Source organism: Amblyomma maculatum, chromosome 5, assembly GCF_055883805.1.
Source record: "Amblyomma maculatum isolate TAMU_Amacu chromosome 5, ASM5588380v1, whole genome shotgun sequence".
Lineage (NCBI taxonomy): Eukaryota > Metazoa > Arthropoda > Arachnida > Ixodida > Ixodidae > Amblyomma > Amblyomma maculatum.
Genome location: NC_139348.1, coordinates 109,735,315 through 109,743,662, shown reverse-complemented (window position 1 = coordinate 109,743,662; position 8,348 = coordinate 109,735,315). Strand labels below are relative to the sequence as shown.

Here is an 8,348-nt window from a genome sequence, read left to right as displayed (position 1 = left end):
TGTGGGAGGAGGAGGCGGAAGTGGGGTGGAACGACCTGGGAGGGGAGTTGAAGAACTTTCCATTCCCTCTGCGGGGGAGAGCCTGTGAATTAGCGTTTGCATTTGCTGAGTGAGCTTTGCAATATGATCATTGAGTTTTTTTATTTGATCATTCTGTTGCTGAATTTGCTTGCCCTGAGTTTCTAGCTTTTCTTTAAGTTGCTTATTTTCTCGGACAAGGGAGGAAGATCGTGGGCCCCAGCTCACCTTATTTTCCGGCGGAGGCTGGTCGGTCAGGGGCGGGAAAGATGGCGAGCGGTTCCTGGCGTTGGTGGAAGCGGCGGACGCGGCGGACCGGGAGCGGACGCAGTTAGTGGAACTCGTCCGGTGCTTGCTTCGGGATTGCCGGGTTGTTTGCTCGGCATCTGCACCAGCTGTCGAGCGTGTCAGTCTCTTGTTGCCCGGTCTGTTGAATCGCTCCGAGCAATCGCGGGAGCCCGTAAAATGGGGGCCGCCGCATAGAATGCACTGGGGTGGACACGTTGGAGGGTCGGTCGGTACATGGGTCTCCCCACATCGTTGGCATAAGTCCTTTTTGGGTGCCGTGCACACGTCGCTGCGATGTCCCGGACGACGGCAGTTGAAGCAGGCTTCTGCTTTGGCGATGAATGGATGGCAGTGGTAGACCGCTCCATAGAAGCGCAGCTGTTTAGGTACTGATTTGGTATTTATGAAGGTGACCAGAATTGATTTGGTGTGGCCGAGTCGGCGTGCATCGGTGATGAGATAGGAGGGGCTTTGGTTGAACGTTTTTAGCTCTGTAAAAATTTCTTCAGATGTCTGGTCGTAGATAGCATTATAAATGATGCCTCGAATGGCGTTGTCCGGAGGAGCGATATACGTTTTCATTGGGTAGACTTGGTCGATTATCTTTATAGATTCTAGTTGTACATATCTGCGGGCACGGTCTTCGGCTGGCGTGCTGATAGTGAATGAATTGTGCCTGGGGTTGATTCGGATGGCGTCTTGTGTTCGCACTGCGTCTATCGGTAGCTGCAGAGCGCTGGTGACTAGAGACAGTATATAGCCCCCGTTGTGTTTACTTAGGTCGAGGCCTCCACCGGGGCGGAACACGATTTTAAGGTCTCGTGTCGGGAGCTTGGGCAACGGTGGCGGACGCTTTGAACGGTGGAAGACTTGCCTTGCGTGGGCTGCGTTGGTGTGGCTGTGCCGGCCGGGGGCTGATGAGTCGAGCTCGTGGGGGCTTGCTGGGCAGAGAGGACATCGGGGTGAGCCATACGTCAAGCCTCCATGGCTCGGTCCCATCTTAATGCAGTATCAGTAGTCCCATCTTCAGTGCGCACCATGCCGCTGTTGGTGGGCCGTGAAGTCGGGGGAGTGAAGGGTTAGGCCTAGGCCTAATGTGGCGGTGGCCGGCTCCCAGAGCAATCTCTAAGTTTATCCGCAAATTCGGGAAGACGGACCCGAAGAGAGGGTGGACAGGTGCTTAACACCTTCATGCGTCGATTGCGGCTATTCGAAACATGAACAGTCAAGAATTCCGCACTCACAGTCGAAAATTGGAGGAGCTGATGCGAACACCAAGCGTCCGCGTCAAGCTCCAAGCCAAGCTCCGACCACCTGGGGATCTTCAACGTGCGCTGACATCGCACAGCACACGGACGCCTCTTCGTTTCGCCTCCATCAGAACGCAGCCGCCGAGGTCGGGTTCGAACCCGGGTACTCCGGCACAGTAGTCGGGCGTCTTTAACACTGCACCACCCCGGCGGGGCCCGAGCCGAGAGAACTTAAAGCACTCAAAATTGAAGGGAGGGAGGGATGTTCCCGGCCCTACGTGGCTGGGAACCTAGAGGCCTTCGCACTTTGCGCTGGAGGCTCCTTTGCCACTGGTGTGTTGTATCTGCTGTGTACACCGTCTTTGCACACCCCGTTGCCTCGGTGGCGGACGATGGCTTTTCCGACGCGCATCTTTCTGCCTCCCTCCTGACCTTTCTCAGTTATCCTTTACCCGCACGTGGCCGCGGTGGTGGCGCAGCGATAGGGTTAGTTGGCAGGCTAGTGCAGCTTCTTTTGCTCCTCCAGAATACACTACTTTCCGAGCATCTGACGAGATTACGGAACTTTCACCAGCACCCAAGTTATACTCGGCCATAATAGAAAGCTATAGAGGCAGATGAATGCAATATTCCCCACAGCACAGCTCTCCGAAAAGAGAGAAACCTGTCATTTAGAGACAATAACAGACAGGTTCGTACCCAAACCTACACATACTAAACGAAATGCACACTACCGTATACTAGGACAGATGTTCGTGCCTGTCAAAACATAGACGTAATACCCAAAATACGAAACCCGAGTGTTGAGCAATGGGAGGCTCTGCTAAACATAGGGCTAAACCAAGTTTTTCTTCCTCTTTCCTATGCTCACGACAAAAACAACGCGTTAACACATACAGCGATAGAAGCGGGTTAGAGCCCTGGGTCGTGTAGCGCAACGATATGCTACCGAGTTGCTTCCTACGACCCGGAGTAAGGGATAGGGGACCGATAATTGATTGAAAAAACCTTTTATTCCACCAGACGAAGGCGATTATCTCCGTTCCCGCACGTAGGCCTGGAAGGCGGAGGCCGCCGCTTAAAGGCTCGCTGGCAGGACTTGGCCCATGGCAGCCTTCCCCACCAGGTGGACGATGTTCCGCTGGAGCTCAGGGTCCGAGGTTTGCAGCAGCGTCTCCCAGGTCTCTCTAGACTAAGCATATTTTTCCCACCCCGGGAGAGAGCAGGCATTCCCATATTATGTGGTCGAGGGTCCCTCTCGTCCCACAATCACTACATCTGCCATGGTCTCTCGTCTCGGGGTACGCATGGTACGCCAAGACTGGATAAATGAACGTATTAGTTTGCAATCGCCTCAATGCAGCAGCGTTTTTATTTAATTTTGGGTCTGGTGGGGGTACCAACCTACGTGCCAATCGATAATGGTTGATTACTTCCCCCTAATTTATCAACCGCTCCAAGTTACCCTAGTCGTCGGGGGGTCCCATGGCTGCCCGGAAGTAAATGGCTCGAGATAGCTCATGGGTCGCTTCGTTGTCAGGGGCAGCAGCGTGCGCGGGTGTCCAGATTAGCTGAATTTTCCTGTTCAGTGGCTGTTGGCTAAGGATCTTTGCCGCCTCCAGCGAGATCGCGCCTTTTCCAAAATTTTGAAGGGCAGTCTTATGTCGCTTATGATATATTTTGCTCTTGTTCCCGCGCAAGCTAAAGCGATCGTCACTTCATCCGCAGCCTCTATATTGCGTCCTGGATAGCCGCAGCGGAAACTGGCACTCCTCGGCCGTTTATGACCGAAGCCACCGCCGCCCCGATTTGGCCTCCAGCCGCATCAACGTACCTAGCGTGCCCGCTGTGAATACATACATCGTGTATAGCGCAGATTATTAAGTCAAGAAGTAGATCCGAAGGCCCATATGATAACTTGAGCATGCATACAAATAATAGAGTTAGGCTAATGTGGCTGAAGTCTGACTTTTGCATTCAAAAGGGTTGGGGGACGCGCGCACGCAGTCCCCCACTACCAAAAATTACATGCCCCATCTGCCTCGATTGAGGAAGTGGCAGAGGTCAGCACGGGCGCAGTGCAATGCCCGCGCCTCGCCCTGGAGGCTCCTCCATCCTGACCAAGGATGCCTCAGCACCAGGTAAGTATGCTTTGCCAATGTTCGGCCGCAACATCCCATGTACTGGAACACTAGATCTGTCGCCAGTGAGAATTACTGAAAAACAATCGATAACGGAATATATTTGGCAGGAAACTGAGGAGATAGTGGTTAATAAAATAATATGAGTCTTTTGATACGTAATTGTTATCACGTAATGGTTTGATGCAAAATCAAAACTGTCATTTAAAGGTTAGACATCTCATTTTTGAATCCCCACCTTGGTAGAGGTGGTGCCGTATGTGTATTAGTAGATTTTTGGCTATTCTATATGCGAGTGGTAATCAGTTTATATGAAGGAAAGGGCGCAGTATCTGTCACATATTTTTTTATTTACGTGAGAAATAAAGGAGAGGTTGGTTCCGCATATCAGCTCCGCGGCTAATCCTTTTAACAAATTCATAGAAACCACTTCGTCTGACGATGTGTAGTTCAACGTAACATATACGCTACTACATTATATTACACAAACAGTACACAACATATGAAACAAAGTGCAAGCATCACACATTTCTTTGTTGTTCGTCCTGATGGTCTCGCCATACCGGCACTGCTGCATTGAGTTTTATCAAGTGTCGTGCAGTTTCTCTGTGAACGTCTCCCCCTCCCTTTCTTCCCCTTTTTTTGGGGGGAGGGATGTTGAAGTCATAACATGTGCATGTTGTGTGCTTTCTAGCGTGGCATTAGTGCAATGGTCGTTGTGCAGGACAGACCTGCAGCTTGCATATCATTGTTTAATATAGTGTTGTACAGTGTGTATATATGAGCATGCATCCTCCGTCTTTGGAATTGCAATAAACTTTTCAGTGCAGGCATCACTGTTTGTTCATGGGGCTTAACGTTCAAAGGTGAAACAGGCTTTGAGAGACGCCGTAGTAGATGTGTGTAAATGTGGAAGTCTGAACAGAACAGTAAAGCCGACCGCCGGCGGCAGCGTTTCGATGGTGGTGGTAGAAAACATTTATATAGGACAAATACAGGAGGTTATGCGTGAGCTGACCCTGAAGGGGCCAACCCTCACAAACACTAGGTGGAGGCCCCTAGTTCGGGACCCCAGTGGCGTCTGCCGCCGCTCGGGCTCGCCCGACTAAGGCCCGTTGGGCCTTCAGGTCGGAGCAGCCGAGCAGGGTCGCCTCCCAGTCCTCCCGGGTTGGGTTGGGGTGAGGGGGGATAGCCGGATTTGAGGGGCAGGCTCACACCATGTGGTAGATGTCCGAAGACACCACCCCACAGTGCGGGCAGCTGCCAGAGAAAGCAGGGTCGAAGTGTTTTAGAGCTGCCGGGCACAGCAGTGTGTTTGTATAGAGGCGGAGTAAGAGCCGCTCGTCCGCCTTTGAAAGGCCTTTACATGGGCGGGGGTAAAGGCTGTGGCTAGATTGGTAGTAATTTACGATATCTTTGAATGTATAAGCCGGATTAGGATCAGCGTCCTGGTCGGAGGGGGAGGAGGAGGAGGAAACTTCCCGGAGAGAGAGCGCGCGGGCGGCGGCGTCGGCAGCCTCGTTTCCAGCCAGCCCCTGATGAGCAGGAGCCCAAATAATATATCGGGTAGCGGGGTCCCCAATGTAGGAGCTATTTTGAAGTATTCGGTAGGCTAGATAAGGGGTCCAGCCCTGTTCGACATTCCGACAGGCCCCTCGCGAGTCGGAAATTATATATTTCGAGTCAGAGTGGGAAGCAGCCAATGCTATGGCGACCTCCTCCGCATGAGTTATGTTGCGGGCCCTGAAGCTAAGACCGTTGACTGTTTTCGCCTCGTGGACGACTGCGGCCGTGTACCACCCCCCATGGTGCGGGCCAGAGGCGTCCACGGCGAAACGGAGTGGCATCTGTGGGCTGTGCGATGCCAGTGCACGTTAAAGAACCCCAGGTGGTCGAAATTGCTGGAGTCCTCCACTACGGCGTCTCTCATAAACTGATTTGCTTTAAGACGTTAAAACCTAGAATCCAACCAGCCACAACTGTACATATTACAACACACATGAAATATGAATAGGCAATGCTTGATTTTAGCTAGCAAATAAATAAGGGCCAAATAACAAAAATAAGCTTATTTGGGGTATATACAGCAAAATAAATAACCAACACCTTGAAGTAGTTGCTAGCAAAAAATAATAATAATAAGCTTGTTTGCGCAAACATACCAAAAGCCAATAGGAAAGACTTTAACGCACTCATTCAGAAAGAGGTAGGAGGTGTACCACTAACTAGACCAGATCAACAAAACTAAAAAACAATGATGTCACTGTCCTCAAGGAATGATATAAACGCCCACAGTGCTGGTTTCTGCTGTGTACGTTGGCCACCGGCGACGCTTAAAAGCTTACACTGCTTTTCGATGGAGGCGAAAAGCAATGCGCCCGTGTGCTGTGCGATGTCAGTGCACGTTAAAGAACCCCAGGTGGTCGAAATTTCCGGAGTCCTCCACTACGGCGTCTCTCATAGCCTGAGTCGCTTTGGGACGTTAAACCCCACAAACCAAACCAAACCACCATATTTGCATCTCACGCTCACGGAGAAGCGCCACCTGTATTGCATTGTCCACAGCGGCGTCAGAGCAGCCCTTGGGCTTCCTCTCTCTACTCCCAACGACAAGCTCCTCGCCCTTGGTGTCTCCAACACTGTTGTGGTGGTTAAAGCGTTTATATGCATAGAGAGGTATATACACTAGGTGAGATGCCTAGACAGGCACTCCATTGGGGTTTGCCGCAGCCCGGGCGCGCTGCGTTAAGACCTTTTGGGCCTCTAGGGTGCAGCAACCGGACAGGGTTGCCTCCCAGTTCTCTCGGGTGGGGTTGGAGATAGGGGGCAAAGATGGTTCTTTCTGGCAAGCCCATACCATGTGGTAGGTGTCAGACACCTCCTCACAGTGCGAGCACAGCCCGCAAATTGTGGATCAAAACGTTTTAGAGTAGCCGGGCGCAACATTGTATTGGTGAGCAGGCGCAGGAGTATCCGCTCGTTAGCCTTCCCCAGCCCTTTGCACTGGGTGGCAAAAGTTTAGTGCGTGAATCTGTAATATTCACATATTTCTTTAAACTTGTAAACAGGGCCAAAATCACAATCCTGGTCCGCATCGGGTCCCGTGGGAAATGCCCGGAGAGAGAGCGCGCGGGCTGCGGCGTCGGCTGCCTCATTCCCTTGGAGATCTTAGTGACCTGGAGCCCAAACGAGAGATCGGTACGCGGGATCCGAATCTCGACTACAATTTTGGTAGATGCGGTAAGCTAGGGGAGCAGTCCACCTTTGCTGGAAGTTCCGACAAGCCCCTCGCGAGTTGGTTATTATGTATTTGAAGGAGGAGTCTCATTGAGGTGGCCCTCCCAGCCTATCGCCAACGGCTCTCACTAACTTCCGCATGCCGCTCTATTCTCCAACAACTTCGCATCGCTCCCCTCCGTCCGCATTCCTCGGTGGTCCATCTCCTACCTGCCATCAGGACCAGCATCAAGACTCTCCCTCTCCCCCACAACATACATCCAATTCATCATCAAAATGCCAGAGAAGCTCGGGTCGCTTCACTCCAGCAGCGATATGCTGGTCGACTTGACGCACTTTGCACAGACGTGGCAGACGATCCAACTCAGACCGCTACAACAGTGGTTGCCACAGATGAGAACATGACTCTTCATGCCTCCTGCTCCGTACGCACTTAACATATCACTACAGCGGAGGAAGTAGCTATTACTCTCGCGCTCTCCACTTCTAAAGATAAAGTGGCCATAAGTGACTCACAGTGCCCCATTCTTAATATTACTCATGGCCGTATTTCAGTCGAAGCGTTTCGCGTACACAATCCAGAGGCATTCACCCTATGCGCTGGAGGCTCCTTTGTCACCGGTGTGTTGTATCTGCTGTGCATGCCATCGTTGCACCCATCATTGCTGCGGTGGCGTACGGCGGCTTTTACGACACGCGTCTTTCTCCCTCCCTCTCGACCTCTCCCCTATCTGAATTATCCCTGACACGCACTTGGCAACGGTGCTGGCTCAACTATAGAGTCGGTTGGTAGGCCCGTGCAGTTTCTTTCCATTTTACTACAGTCGAAACAAAAACAACAACGCGTTCACACATGCGTTGCATGACGTGGGGGGAAGGGGGGGGGCGGGGGGGGGGGAAGTGCTCGATGATTCTCTGCAATGGAGGGCGTATTCGCAACGCTTATAAGTGGAACACTGAAGCAGTTACGGAAGAATCGGAAGTCTGACTTTTGTATTTGAAAGAGTGGGGGGACGCGCGCACGCAGTCCCCCACTACCAAAAATTACATGCCCCATCTGCCTCGATTGAGGAAGTGGCAGAGGTCAGCACGGGCGCAGTGCAATGCCCGCGCCTCGCCCTGGAGGCTCCTCCATCCTGACCAAGGATGCCTCAGCACCAGGTAAGTATGCCTTGATAATGCTCGGCCGCAACATCCCATGCACTGGGGCACTAGTTCAGTCACCAGTGAGAGTCACTAAACAACAATCAATAACGAAATATATTAGGCAGATAAGTGAAGATACTTTATTTACTAAAGTATTTTGAGTATTTTGCTGCCGAATTGTTATCACTAAACGGCTTGATGTCAAATCAAAAATTTTATTTAAAGGGCTAACACTCATCTTTGAATAACCACCTTGGTACTGGCGGGG

General features: G+C 51.7%; 2 non-coding genes across 2 annotated transcripts; both read right to left on the bottom strand.

Annotated features, from left to right (window-relative positions):
• Positions 1–3,542: 3,542 nt before the first annotated feature.
• LOC146189230 (U1 spliceosomal RNA) lies at positions 3,543–3,705 on the bottom strand. The gene has a single exon (XR_014707735.1). It is a non-coding gene; the product is annotated as a U1 spliceosomal RNA (small nuclear RNA).
• Positions 3,706–7,940: 4,235 nt separating this feature from the next.
• Positions 7,941–8,103, bottom strand: LOC146189229 (U1 spliceosomal RNA). Its single transcript, XR_014707760.1, has one exon. It is a non-coding gene; the product is annotated as a U1 spliceosomal RNA (small nuclear RNA).
• Positions 8,104–8,348: the final 245 nt, after the last annotated feature.